General features: G+C 44.6%; 1 protein-coding gene across 1 annotated transcript in view; it reads right to left on the bottom strand.

Moving 5' to 3' along the window:
• Positions 1-15,263, bottom strand: part of PDXP (pyridoxal phosphatase) — a 36,738-nt gene that overhangs the window by 19,783 nt on the left and 1,692 nt on the right. The window lies entirely within an intron of this gene.

The raw sequence follows: 15,263 nt of genomic DNA, 5'->3' as shown, positions 1-15,263 counted from the left end.
AACGCGCGCCTACCAGCATGCGCCTATCGCGCGGTGACAAACCAGGCAAGAAAATGGCGACCTCCGTGGCGGATTGCCACATAGGCAGACTCTGCGAATCCTCGCTTCCTCGGAGACCAACAAGTAAAGATGTACGCCTTACCTTGTCTTCGGCGCTTCCCGGTTGCGACCCGGGCGGTCTCCGGCTGCGGGGGGAGAAGGTGAGTACCGTCACCGCCGCGCTCAAGGAAGTGCACCCGCTGCCTCTGGGCCGCGCCCGAACTCGTCTCGCTCGGGGGCCAAGTCCACGCCGGGACCAAGGCTGCCTCTATGCCGCGCCCGAGCCCTTCTCACTCGGGGGCTAGGTCCCTGCCGCGATCCGGCCACCGGACCGAGGCCCTTACCTCCGAGGGACCACGGAAATCGCCTCGGGAAACTCAACTGGGGGAGGGTCCGACTGGTATCACCGCAGGAGTGCGGGGCTCGTCTTCAGGTAGGTTTCTTCTATGAATTTAGTTGTGTAGAATTTGGAAACACGCTCAGCGAGCGTGAGGTAGCTCCAAACTGCTTTGGAGACGGAAATTACTGAATTGCTACACTTCCTGTGGGGGTGTATGTACCCGTGCTGACGTCAGATCCGTCTCCAACTGCTAGCACGAGCACACTATACCCACTTGTTTTGAGTCCATCTGCTACACGCTAGGAAAAGATGAGTTGAAATTAACAGAACAAGGAGGATAAGAGACATTTAGGGCAAGCAGGATTTGAGAAAGAGAAAGGGGGAAGAAAACCCTTGTATCTAGCTCTACCAGTGACACTGGGGATCCGATAAGCAATTTTAAAAAATATTAAATTAAAAACGAGTAGACCAAGAAAGATTTCAATCGAAGTTTCCAGAGACCTGGCCCTCTGCCGTGACCCTTCGCCAGAAACCTGTTCTGTTCAAATGCCCCGCAGGTGTCATGTGACCTTGACATCAGGGAGGGGCAGGGCTATCGCGAACCTCCGGCAGGCTGGCAACATGAAAGCTAGCTAGAACAAGGCACAATCACAGTCACACGCCTCGGGAGCGGAGATGCACAGTGCTAGCAGCAAAGTTCAGCTAAGGTAGAAGGGGTTCAGATAGATCCTAAGAAGGTGAACTGGGTTGGAAAGTGGTTCTATGCTATGTTCAGAAGGTAGTTATTAATGAAGTCCATTCCAGGAAATGGGGTTTATCTTTGCAATGCCTTGCAGATCAACTTTGGATCCAGATCTTTTCAACCACTTGCCAAACGATATGTATTCCAGTGGGACCAGTAGGAAAGATTTTGTCTTTCTGCAGATAATACTAAAGATCTGCCACAGGTTTGACACTCCAGATACAGCTGAAAAAATGAGAAGTAATCTATGACACATCTGAGGAGCAATCAAGAAACTGACAACTAAGATTTAATGCACAAAACCAGAGTCACGCACTTAGGACACCGAAAACCAAGAGAACAGCACACAGCGAGAGAGGCAAGATACTGAGATGATCACCCCAAGATCCCTCTTCTGCTTGGTATACATATGGCAATCTCAAGGTTTAGGGAGATAATGACTCTGTACAAATCATTGGCAAGACCTCATATGGGAGTACTGTATCCAGTTCTGGATGTCACATCTCCATAAAGAGAGAGCAGGTATGGATCAGAGAAAGGTCACGAAAACGATACAGGTGAAAACCCTGAACGGAAGCAAAATGGCGGCATAACCATGGCTGGGGCTAAGCCGCTGGGTGTTTCTTGCTTTTTGATTTAAATAATCTGGACAGATGCCTCCAAAACGTAAAGAAGGTCAGGGTGTTCCCTCTGGATTCAGACCTGCTCCCTGGTGAGCAGCGAATCCCCTTTTCTGTGTCTCGGGTCTCTGCTTCATTAAGAGATGAAACCCCTTAGGTGAGTGCTGGCAAGGAAGCCTCCCTCAGGCCTCTTGGTCAGCAACTTGCCCCAGCTGAGAGAAACAAGTTCTCCAGTTTGCTGGATTCATCGCTGCCTGATGACCTCAATGTGACGCTGGCTCAGAAAAAGGGGGGGGGGGGGGCAGCAGAGAACTTGCGTCCTTGCTTAGCTTGGTGCTAGGCGGTTTGAACAGCCCCTTGGAGCTGACAGGATCAGCATTGCTGGGCATGGGACTCCCGCTACCATTTGTGGCCGTGACCCCAAGATTCAGCCCAGCGAGGCAAGGCTTTCCTTGTACCATCTAAGCCAGAGGGGGTTGCTTCAGACTCCATTTGGGAACTGGTGACACGATTTGGAGTTTCTATTAATAACTGTGAAAGAATGACAGACTCCCTTTCCTCCTCTTTGGAAACTATGGTGTTACAGCATGGGGGTCTAAATTATCGAAGCAAGCATCTAAAATTAATATGCTCTCTCTCGACGACTGGAATTTCTAGAAAACAATTCCAAAACTTCTCAGGACTCGTATACATCATTTTCCTAAAGTTACTGGAGAGCAACTGTTGCTGACTTTAAGACAATATTTTCTGAAGATACTGCATTGCAATTTAAATTTGATTCCTCTTGTTAACAAGATGTATTTTTTTGCCTGCTTCTTCCCATAATGCACTGTTGCTGAATCCACCTTCTCATTCCTCACCATTTAATTTGATAAATTATCTAGAGAACTCTGGTCCTGGAATTTTAGAGGGGGGGAAAACGTTGTTGGTTTCTTTTGTTTGAGGCAGACCTGAGTAAAGTGAAGCATCTTTATCTCCAGAATTTAAATTCTCCTTTCTATGACCAACCAGTAAGAACATTTCCAGATTTAGCCAGAATGATACAAGAAAGGTGTAAAGATTCTCTCTCCTGGACGAGCTATCGTTAGATGCTACTTTCATGTTAAAGTACCCATGTAAATCTGTTGTCTGATTCAATGATTGCTATATATATTTTTTTGCTTTGGAACAACTTCAGTATCTCTTTGGTCGATGCAATATGCTGAGCGCACTCTTAACGAGCAGGTAAAAATAGGCGCTAATCAATCCCCTACTGCAATAAGGGGGATTAGCGCCTATTTAACGTGCATCTAGCGTGGCGTGAAAGAGAGAGTTCATCACTTGCAACTCGGCGGCCGTTTTCATTACTGGCAGACTGGCAGCCGTGGTGGGTCGTGCTAGGAAGGAGGTGCTAAGGTCGCACAAGCGACCTTAGCACCTAGCGCGAACCCCTAATTTAAATACTGCATGGCTGGCACCATGCATGCGTTAAGAGAGCGGGCGCTGACTTTATTGCATTGGCCCCTTTGACTCTAAAAGATTAATATCTTCTTCTGTCCCAATATAATTCATTGAGGAATATGTGAATTAAGTAAAACTTACTATTGTGGTTTCTTTTAATTTATTACCTTGTTCTCCCTTTAATTTCAGCTTCTTCTACCATTGCTGTTTGACCTAGTAGATCTAATTGTTTATCATTTTCTTTGACTTCCATCTGTTTTCTTATTGGATTGTTTTGCTTTGTATTATGATTAAAATTCAATAAACGTTAAAAAAAAAATTTAAATGTGTAGTTCACTTATAGTGATAAAATCATGCTAAGCAGATAACATAAAACAGTAAAAATGAAAACAACAAAAACATACATCGCATGATAAAGTTTTTAATTAAAAGCTTTTCTATATATAGGGACCTTCATTTTGGGTTTTTTCCCCCTGGGAATTTATCAGGTTTTATTATGACAAGAACAAAACAGGAGAAAAATCAATGAAAAATGAATTTTTTTTCTGGGTAAACAGTTTATTTTGATGCACAGAAGTCAGGACAATAAAAACTATATTGAGCAGATTCTCCTACTTACCCTTTCAGCAGCAGCATCACTAGCTCTACCCCTAACCCCTGCCTAGCACGTCTATCGCTCCCCACACTCCCGAGAATTTCCCTTTCTCTCCACTGCACCAACATTCATCCTTACTAGTGGTGGCTCCCCTTACGAAACTGTATGTTTCAATGAATCCCTACACAGTACACAAGTTAAGCATAACATCCTTCTGAAGTTTTAATGCAAAAAATATTATATGCTGATTTTAACAGTTTGAATATAGTTAGGGACCTCTTCAGATTTTATTTTATTTTTCCTGGGAATTTTGATGACAAAAAAAAAATCAGTGGGAAAAAAAACTGATTTTTCTTCACTGTGTTGAAAGTCATTTTTCCACTGAAGATTTTTATGTTGTATTTTTCCTGGGAATTCCAGCAAAAACTGAAAACGAAGGTCCCTAAACATAATAAAATAGTGAACATGGCACATGCAAAAAAATTGGACATTCTTCCAGTTAATTCATTACCTCTTTTTTTAAAAAATGTTAAGGCCCAAAAAGTTGATGGATTCCTTAGGCCTTCACTTCAATGAAGTGAATTTCATGGTTAAACATATACCATGACCCTTCTGACTTCTCAGATTGTGATTTTGTCTACGTTCAACAATCATGAGATCTTCTAAGCCAGCGCTTCTCAACCGGTGTGTCGCCACGCAGCGGCAGGTGTGTCGCGTGCTGCCAGTCTCCCGCTGCTCTCCCCCCCTCTTCCTTCACCGAACGAGAGGCAGACTATCTTCCACTGCTGCTGTTGCCGCCCGGGCTATCAGCACGTTCAAGCCCGGATGGGAACGGCAGTAGTGTTAGTGGAGGCAGGCAACTGCGGCTGGGCCTTTTCTTCTTCCGCACCTGCCCCCACCCTGGCCCGGAACAGGAAGTGATGTGCAGTGGGGTGCACGGGAAGAAGAAAGCCATGCCGCACAAAAAAGTAGCAGCGGCACCCCCCAGCAGTAACGTGGGCCCGAAGCAAAATTAGAAGCAGCCAGAAATCATCACAGGAGACAGCAGAATTTGCTTCCTGTGGCCGATGGGATTCTTCTTTCTTGGCCTGCGGGGGCTAGAGGCGGCGGCTGCTGCTGCAGTTACGGTTTGTGCTCGGGGGGAGGGGGGAAGGAAATGAGACAGCCAGCCTGTCTGTGAGAGAAAGGATGTGTGATTGAGAGTCTGTGTGTAAGTGAGAGCATTTGATTGAGATCACCTATGTAAAGTGTGTAAGAGAGAGCATGTGTGTGATTGAGAGAAACTGATCAGAGAGGTGATGTGTGTATATACAGGAGAGACAATGGAAGCGACTGGTCAGGGAGATGACTGGAGTGTGTGAGAGAGAAAGTGATTATGGGAATGAGAAGCTTGTGCATGAGGAGAGAGCTAGCATAGGAGTGAGAAACATGGGTGTGTGTGAGACAGCATGGGAGTGAGAAGCCTGTGTGTGTACACATGAAAGAGATTGTTTGGGAAAATGACTGGTGTGTATGTTTAAGAGAAAGACTGGTCAGGAGATGATTGGTGTGTGAGACAGAAACTGGAATGTGAGAGAGAAAGAAAGTGATTATGGGAATGAGAAGCCTGTGTATGTAGAGAGCTAGCAAAGGAGTGAGAAACAGGTATGTGCGAGACACAGCATGGGAGTGAAAAACCACTATATGTAAGATAGAACATGGAAGAGAGTGTGTGTGTGTGTGTGTGAGACACTGATCGGGAAGGTGACTGGTGTGTAAGAGAAAGACTGGTCAGGAGATGATTGGTGTGTGAAAGACAGAAATTGGTCATGGGGGTGTAACTGGTATGTGTGTGTGTGTGTGTGAGTGAGAGAGAGAGAGAGACTGGTCGTCTCTCAGGAAGAGGGCCATGAGTACAGAGCTTCAGCCACTACTGCTTCTGGTGTGTGCTACTGGCCTTCATGGAAGAGGAGTAGGAGAGCTGCTGGAGGGGGTTAGTCAAGGTGGCTTTTTAAGTTTATTTTTCTTGACTGCCATTTTAATTACTGAATATTATGTGATGAGTCTGCTGTTTTGAAGTATTTTATTGGTGTTTGGAAAATTTTTAATAGCTTTTATGAGTTTTTAATTGTTGGATGTTATTCTGTTCATAGTTTTTGTGAAACATTTATTCTGCTTATTAGTATAATTATATAATTATTTCTGTGTTGGGATCAATAGCTGCTTGGCTAGTTCTGTTTTCCTAATAGGAGGTGTATTGGTGTTTAGGGCCTGATTTAATATTTGTAGTGTTGCCTTTTCATAGGTAGGGTTGTTACTGTTTGAGTGCATTCCATAATACAAGTGTAACTGTGTAAGGATTAGTTTATGTGCATTACTGCAGATCCTGGGAGTATGTTAGGTCGGTTCTGTGTATGTGACCAAGGTGAGGTATTTTACTGTATCAGTCTTATTTGTTGTATTTTCTCAAGAGGACATGCATTAGTGATAAACTGCTGTCTTTCCATAAGTAGGGCTATTGAGCCTGGTAGTTGGAGTTTGTGTTGCTGTTACTGAGATAACACTAGAACTAGAATATATTTTTTGTAAGGTGAGCTGTACGGGGAATGTCATAATTCTGCTTTACAACCATAATTGTGGGTATGGGGATTCCTGTGGATGCAAACTGTACTTTTACATTTAGCCCTATGTGGTCATGTGTTCAGTGTGTCACACATGTGAGAACCAATTGTCAGGTGTGTCCAGACAGAAAAAAGGATGAGAACCACTGCTCAAAGCAACAGCTGCCTGAGCATTTGAAGATGAAGATAATTAATTCTCTAAACACTTGCAGCTAACAATTTCAATTGTCAGAAACATTATTAAAAAAGTGAAGTCACAAGGAACTGTTGAAATTAAGGCAAGATATGGAAGACCAAGAAAAATCTGACAGAACTGCCCGCAAACCGGTCAGATCTGTAAAACAGAACTTAGAGAAGTTTAGCTGACAATGGAAGTAGCTGTCCACAGTTCCACAACAATGGTCTGCATGGAAGAGTTGGCAGAAGGAAATCTTCTCTATGATTTCATCACAAGAGTCATCATCTAAGTATGCAAACAAAACCTTGTTAAGCCTGAATCTTTTCGGAACAAAAGTGTTTTGAGCTGATGAACCAAAAAGTGAACTATTCGGTCAACCACACAAGATATATTTGGAAAAAAAAAAAAAAGGGAGAAGCATTTGAAAAAAGAACAGTTAAGCACCGTTAAGAATCGTTATGCAAATTTTATATTGGTCAAAATAAAGACTGTCATGTAAATTGTGTTGAGTAATTACATTTTAAATTAATACAGAAAAAAGTTCTTACTTAGAGATGCAGAATTTTAAATATTTTGAGCAGAATTTCCCTAGAAATTCACTGTAAGAGTGTCCCTTCCACTCTCTCCCTACTCCCCTGGCTACTTTGCCCTCTCAGGCCCCAACTCCACCTGCCAGTATCTCCCCCTTCCCTTCTATGCTCAACCCCTTGCATTCCATCGCCAGTCCCAGAGTTTGACCCTGTTCTCAGCACTGCCCCTCACACAGGCTCGCTCTCTCACACAAATGCTCCCTCTCTCTAGTACACATACACACCCTCATACAGGCTCCCTCATTCTTGGATACACACCCACAAGCTCCCTTTCTCTCTCACACATACATCCTCAAACAGGCTACCTATGTTTCTCTCTCATGCACCCCTTCACACAGGCTGGCACCCTCACACACACGATCCCTTTTTCATACACCCCAGCTCCCAATCTCTCACACACGTGCACACTACTTCACGATCTCCTCATATAGGCTCCTTCTCTCTGGCACCCACACTCAAGCATCCGCCCCCTCTCACACCCTCCTGCTCTCTTACCCTCCCCCACACACTCACTCTCACCAGGGCCTTCATCTTCGCCGCAAGCAAAGCACACTCCGTTCGTAGCACATGGGGGCCTTCATCTTCGCTGCGTTGAGCGCATCCTGCAGCACACTGGGGCCTTCATCTTCATGCGCTCCGTTCGCGCCACGCTGGAGTCTCCTCTGCCATTTTCTGTGCGGAATTTGGCAATTCTGCGCAGAATTCCCCCAGGACTAAAGCATGGGCGTGGGATCTATTATGCTTTGGAGCTGTGTGGCAACCAGTGGCACGGGAATATTGTGCGGAGTGCAGGGAAAATTGTTACACAATATTTAGTTGAATCCTAAAATTCCTCTGTCAATATTTAAAAAACCTATTCAACAGACCTTCATATCTCAAGGTACATGGCTACATCTCAAGCTATTTAACTTCCAACTACAATCATAGTACCTGATTCACTAAGGGATTTTTCCCCTTAGACACAAAATGGGAAAATGAATCTGGCCAATACAGCCATCACTTCTGTGCTTAAATTTTTTTAAGGAATTTTTTAATGCAACAGACCAATCTCATGGCATATAATGAAAATGTGAAAATAAAATGAAGCTGCAGCTCCCCTTTCTTGAGCACACCAATACATGTTACCTTTGGCTGTTAAAATGAACAGCAAGACCCAAAGCCTGACAGAAGCTGCTATTTTGAAAAGCTATTTGCATCAAGGGCTAATAAACATCTTTAATCACATATCTCTTGTCTAAAAACAATCACAAAGGCACATCAGTATTGTTTTTACAGCATTAACATACTACTGAAGGATCACAATCATAAACATACTGGAACAGCCAATTCATGTTGAATTATCTGGAACATTCACTCGTGACTCTCATACAAAATGTCTGCTATGTCAGTTTTTATACTTGTTTTGAGGCCTTCTATACACCAATCAACATCAGATGACAGATTAAAAAAGCTTTAAAAGTGTGGTCAGCATAATATCCCTGTCATGTACTCAACAAGAAAAAAAACTTCCACTTTTTTTGTGAACAAAAACTAAACGGATGTTGGCAAATCATTAATAAATGGATCATTCTACAGATAGAATCATTTCAATAGGCTATGCCATTCCAAGTCATTGTTCATCCCAATCAGCTCCACTATATTTGACTTAAAATTCCAATGTTACACTAACTTATTTAAATGTTCCTTCATATCTTTCCTCCACCTCACCGATTTGGCACCTTCTAGCTGAATACAGTGAGATTATCACTGCCTGATGTTGCCTGGTGTATACTAGGATTCAAACGAGTATCACAGCAGACATTATGTATGAGAATTAAGAGAGAGTTCAGCATGAATTGGCTGTTCCTTCAGTAGTGTTAAGTGCAAGCCAAACAATACTGATGTGCTTCTATGATTATCTGTTAGACGAAAATATATGCAAATGAAGATAACGTTTACTAGCCCCTGATGCAGATGTTTCAAAACAGCATCCTGTGGCAGGCTTTGGGTCTTGCTAGAGATACTGTTTGCTTTAACAGGCAAAGGTGATAAGTATTGTTGTGCTCAATAAAGAGGAGTTACCGGTAAGTGGATTTTCCTCACTTTTAATACTTTCACCTTCATTTTCCCATTTTCCATTCTGTGCCATGTGACTGGGCCATTTTAGTGCGTTACAAAATTCCTTAAATTTAAACACAGGATTGATGGACCTATAATTATAGTTGGAGAATAAACCACGAGTCATAGCCATGAACCTCGAGATATGAAGTTCTACTGAATAAATTAAGAAAAGGAAAAACAAAAACACACAATTGACCAGTGCATGGTTTGTTACACATCAGCTAGCTATCCTGCTGAGGGCGGTGTTGTCTTCAACTAAATATCAATATATCCAGGACCGGTGGAAGCACTAGGCACCCACCTAGAGCGCCACAAATCAGGGGGAGGCGAGTCAGTGACATGGCTGCTCCTTCCCACCTGCACGGCCTGGAAGAGAAAGCACCACAGCATGGTCCCACGTGGGTGGGAAGAAGGGGAGACCATGCCAGCACCAGCAGAGGCAGGAAGAAGATCACGTCTCACCACCAGAGGCGGCGGCGGCGGCATCATCGGCCATGGGCCCATTCGGCAAGAAGAAATGCAGCAGCAGGAGGGCCTGTGGACGGAACAAGCAGCATGACCCTCACCCACTCCCAAAGGAGTAATCTCAGCCCCAGTCCCTGCTTAGCAGTAGGAAGAGGAGGAGACAGAAGAGTCATCCCCCAAAGGCAAGAAGAGTACCAAGGGCAGCAGGGGATGAAGGAGGCGGCTCTTGTTGGCCTTTTGCTAGCGGGGGAGAGGCAGTGAATGAGAAAGCACGCCTGTGCGCACGCATACCTGAGAGAGTGTATGCCTGAGTGTGTATGCCTGAGTGTGTATGCATGAGAGAGAGAGAGAGAGAGGACGCAAGTGAGTGATTAAGCATATGAGATACAGAAGAGTGTCAGTCCAATACAGAAAGGATCGCGGGAGAACAGGCACTCTGTGTTGAGCACCCGCTCTTCCCAACACACCCAGCCACCTCTCCTGGGCGTGCAAGTCTATAATTAAATAAGGGGTCGCACTAAAAGGAGGCGCTAGGGAGCATTACGGGCCCTTAGCATCTCCTTGGCCTAGGAGAGGTGGCTCTGTCAGCGAGTTCAGGAAACCAATGCGCAATTTTATGAACTTTGGTTTTCTGAACCCACTGACAGCGTTCAGTTAGGAAAATGGACACCGGTAAAACTGAGTTTCTGTTCTAACTGGACCAGCCAGCACTTTTTTTTTAAATTAATTTTTTTTTTACATTTTTAGTTCCTCCGACTTAATATTGCTAGGATATTAAATCAGAGGGTGTACAGAAAAGCAATATTTTCTGCTTTTCTGTACAATCTTTTGGGCTGAGCAGGCGTTAATTTATGAGCATAAAATGTGCGGACTGGCCGCACGTTTTACTTTCTGAATCCCAGGTGACTAATAGCCTCAACAACATGCATTTGCATATGATGAGCGCTATTAGTTTTCAGGGGGTTTGGCCGCGTGTTTGAGGCGCTAAACCCCTCAAAAACGCACAGCCAAGCCCATGTTAAATGGTGCACACGGCCGAGCGCCCTTTACTGAATCGGCCCATGCGTGAGCAACAACCCCTCTCCTCTCCCACTGCTAATTTATTTATTTATTTTTAATTTTTATATACCGATGTTCCTGTAAAGAATACATATCGCACCGGTTTACAAGGAACTGAACAGTCGCCTCCAGGGCGGAAATACATTAAAACAGTCGCCTCAAGGCAGAATACATTAACACAAGTATACAGGAAAACTATTAAAAGAGAACTTTCATAAACTCAATTAAATGTAACTGTGAACCATAAATCAGGAACATATGTACAGAGGTAGGTATATCGTCTGTCGCTTCACCAGATTTTAGCTCTCAGGGAAAGCTTGAGTGAATAGCCAAGTCTTTAGCTTCTTTTTGAATGTCGGAAGGCATGGTTCTTGGCGGAGGTCCGGTGGGAGCAGGTTCCAAAGATGGGGACCTGCAGTGGACAGAGCTCGTTTCCTCAATGAGGTTTTTGTTGGCTGGGTGTGAAGCATGTTCTGGTATGCACTTCTGATCGGTCTATTGGAGACGTGTTGCTGTAGTGGAAGGATAGGTTGAGGGGGGAGATGTTGTGAAGAGCCTTGTGAATCATCATGAGGGATTTAAATTGTATCCTAAATTTTATGGGCAGCCAGTGAAGATTTTGGAGGATAGGGGTGATGTGATCCCATTTTTTGGTGTTAGTGAGAATTCTGGCTGTCGCGTTCTGGACCATCTGAAGTGGTTTGATGGTGTTGGCTGGCAGGCCCAGGAGTGAGTTGCAATAGTCCAGTTTAGGGAGGATGATAGATTGTAGTACCAAGCGGGAGTCTTGGAAGTGTAGAAGAGGTTTTAATTTTTTTAAGACTTGCAATTTGAAGAAGCAGTCTTTGGTAGTATTGTTTATGAACTTGGTGAAGTTGAGTTGGTTGTCCAGAAGTACACCAAGATCTCTTATTTGTGGTGTGTGGTCGATTGATGTGAAGGAGAGTTGGGTGGAACTAGTTGGGTTGAATAGAGAGCACTTGTCTGGAGCTATTATGAGGATTTCAGTTTTGCTAGTATTTAGCACGAGGTTGAGGCTTGTTAGCATGTTTTTGATTTCCGAAAGGCAGCTGTTCCAGTAAGACCACGTTTTGTGGAGGGATTCCATTATCGGGATGAGGATCTGAATGTCATCCGCGTAAAGGAAGTGTGGTAGCTTGAGGTTAGATAGTAGATGGCAGAGTGGAAGGAGATAAATATTGAATAGTGTTGGTGAAAGGGATGATCCTTGAGGTACCCCCAGCTTTGATCTGATAGGGAGTGATTCTTTGTTGTTAATCCTGACCTTGTATTGTCTGTTTTCAAGGAAAGATTTGAACCAGTTGAGCGCTGAACCTGTTATACCAATATCTGCTAGACGCTGAATGAGGCAGGTATGGTTCACAGTGTCGAACGCTGAGGAGAGGTCCAGTAAGACGAGAAGGAAAGGTTGACCATTTTCCAGGTTGATGAGGATGTTATCAGAAAGCGAGGCTAGTAGAGATTCAGTGTTCAGTGACTTTCGAAATCCGAATTGATTGGAGGTTAGAATGTCATTCTCTTCTAGGAATTCGGATAGTTGTCTGTTTACTACCTTCTCGATGATTTTTGCAATCATTGGGAGGTTGGCAATTGGTCTGAAGTTAGCTGGGTCAGTGGGTGGAAGGTTAGGTTTTTTAAGGAGAGGCTTGAGAATAGCAAGCTTGAGTTGGTCAGGGACTTGACCTTGGGAGAGCGAGCAGTTTATGATGTCTGCTATCGGTTTAGCGATGATGTTAGGAATGGAGAACAGTAGATTGGATGGGATGTGGTCAAGTGGGTGGGATGAGGGCTTCATCTTCCTAAGGATGTTTTCAATTTCTAAGGCGGAGGTCTGCTCAAGGGAAGCCATCGAAGCTGTAGTTGCTTTGTATTGCATGTGGGTTGGGTGAGAGTGTTGTGTGCTGGTAGTGGGAGGGTAGTTCGGTTGAGGAGAGGGCACCTTGAGAGGAGCGAGGAGGGTGTCTATTTTTTTCTCAAAGTAGACCGCCAGTTCGTTGGCTTTGTTGGATGCTTGTGTGTCTGGTATAAGAGGGGTAGTTGGTTTAGTGAGAGCTGACACATAGGAAAACAGAGCTCTAGAGTATAAAGTGGTGGATCTTTTTTGAGAAGAATTCTTTCTTGGTTATATTGATGATGTTTCTGTAAGAGTTTAGGCAAGATTTATAAGCCAAGAGGGTAATAGTGGACGGGTTTTTTCGCCACTTGTGTTCCTTACATCTGAGCTCTTGTTTGAGCGACTTCAACTCCGGCGTGAACCAGGGTTTCCTGTTGTCCTTTTCAGGATGGAACAATTTCGTGGTCATGGGGCATACTTGATCAGCCACCCTATTGGTGATGTTGATCCATGAGGTAGTGGCAGTGTTGACGTCTGAGAGGTTTAGTTGAGCTAGTTCTTTGGATAAATGAGAGCTGAGGATTTCTCCAGTACAGGGTTTTCTGATGGCGACTGAGGTTGCATGTGTAGTTTGGGGAGGGTGTTCCATGATCTCTAGAGCCGTGGAGATGATTTGGTGGTCCGTCCAAGGGACCTGTAGGCATGATGGATTGTTAACGGACGATATTCCTTCATTTAAGAAAATGAGGTCTAACGTGTGACCTGCCTTGTGGGTGGGTTCGTTGACAATTTGCCTGAACCCCATGTGGCCGAGGGAGGAGAGTAGGGTTTCGCAGTTGGTGGAGCGAGGTAGGACGTCCACGTGCAGGTTGAAGTCTCCCATGAGGATCGCTGGTTTTCCTGCATTAAGATGTTTGGCGGCTAGTTCAATGATGGGGGATGGGTCTGCCTCGAGAATTCCTGGGGGAGCGTAAATCAATCCGATTAGAAGGTATTCTGATTTGAAGAGGGCAAATTCGAGGTTGGCTGTTGTAATTGTGGCTTGTAGGGTCAGGCCTAATCCTTTTTTGGCACCTAGGAGCAGCCCTCCTCCTTTTTTTTTGATCCTGGGAATAGAGAGTAGGTCATAAGCCTGGGTAGGTAGCTGATTTAGAAGTACTGTATCTGTAGTTTTTAACCAGGTTTCTGTGATAGCACAGATGTCTGGTTTAGTATCGTTTAGGAGGTCGTTGAGGATGTGTGATTTTTTAGAGATGGACTGAGCATTGAATAAAGTCAGTGAGAAAAGTGCCAGGCCTAGTAGTTGTGTGCAAGGCGTTATACAGATGGGGATGATCCTCTGTTGTCGGTTGCGTGAATGTGGGTAGGGCTTAGGGAGTCTCCTCAGACGGTTGTAGAAGATAGGAATGTTGAAGGATCGCATGTTGGCTACTGGAACTACGGGCAGTGCTGGTAGATTGGAGTGGGGCTCGAAAGGGAGGAGGCTGTGGCTATGATAGCTGGTGGAGCTCTGAGGCTTCTCAGAATGCTTGAACCACCAGGTTGTGGTAGAAGAGGGCAGAATAAGCAATAATGGAGGCGAAGCAAAAGTTGAGCCTTACTAGAGGCAGAGTCTCCACTTGGGTCTGCACGAAGGGGCGAGTAGCACTGTTGTGGTGGGGTAGTGTAGCGAAAGGAGGGCCTTTCGTCTGAATCCTCACAAAGGCTCACAAAGGAGCGCACTAAGGGGCAGGCCCCTTAGGTTGCGCTCCTTCGGGTGCGCGACGCCTGGTGCGCGACGCCCCAGGGAGGGTCTGCAATTTAAGGGCCTGAAAACAGTGCTGGGCTAGACGGCTGGGTTGGGGGTGGGAGCAGTATCACTCACCACGTGGTCCTGCTGCTTCTCTTTATTTTGCAGGTTTCTGAGCCCTCTTGTCCCTTTTTTTCTCTTAATTTCCCGGTTCACTGTTCACTGCTGGCTCACAGAAGGGAGGGGTGAGCGGGCTCTTGCCCCGACTGAGCTGTGCCGACCGCACGAGCCCCTGCAGTGGAGGAGGACAGAGACTGAGAAAGGATCCTGGCAGAAAGAGGGACGCCCAGGGAAGCGTCTGTAATTTAAACGCCTGAAAACAGTGCTGGGCTGGGGGTGGGAGCAGTATCACTCACCACGTGGTCCTGCAACAATCCACAACAATAATCCACAACAATCTCAGGCCATCTGGAAATCAAGATACTAGGGATGGACAGCAGAAGATTTTTATTAATGTTAATTAATGGAAGCTGTATGTGTGCTGTTTATTGATATTTGGAAAATATGACTTAAATTTCTTGATGTTTTATTCATCAGTTATTTTGAAATATTTTTTGTTAGTAGGGTTTTACTGTATTGATAATGTATATTTCTTGATTTTGCTTGTTTTATGAGGAATGGGGATGTTTGTTTTTCCACTGTTGCACTGCAGAGAGAGTCTGCCTTCTTATGGTTTCCAGTTCAGTTCTTGTCTACATTTTTCTATTTTATAGTTTATAGTGTCTTTATTCTGTATTTAATGAGGGTTAGTGTGTTCTGCATGTATAACTGAGGTGAGGTATTCTACTAGCCTATAGCTTCTGTAGCAGCTTGTCTTGTTCAATTTTCCTAATATGAGGCATATTGGTGTT

Source organism: Rhinatrema bivittatum, chromosome 2, assembly GCF_901001135.1.
Source record: "Rhinatrema bivittatum chromosome 2, aRhiBiv1.1, whole genome shotgun sequence".
NCBI classification, from domain to species: domain Eukaryota; kingdom Metazoa; phylum Chordata; class Amphibia; order Gymnophiona; family Rhinatrematidae; genus Rhinatrema; species Rhinatrema bivittatum.
This window is presented reverse-complemented; position numbering and strand designations above follow the sequence as displayed.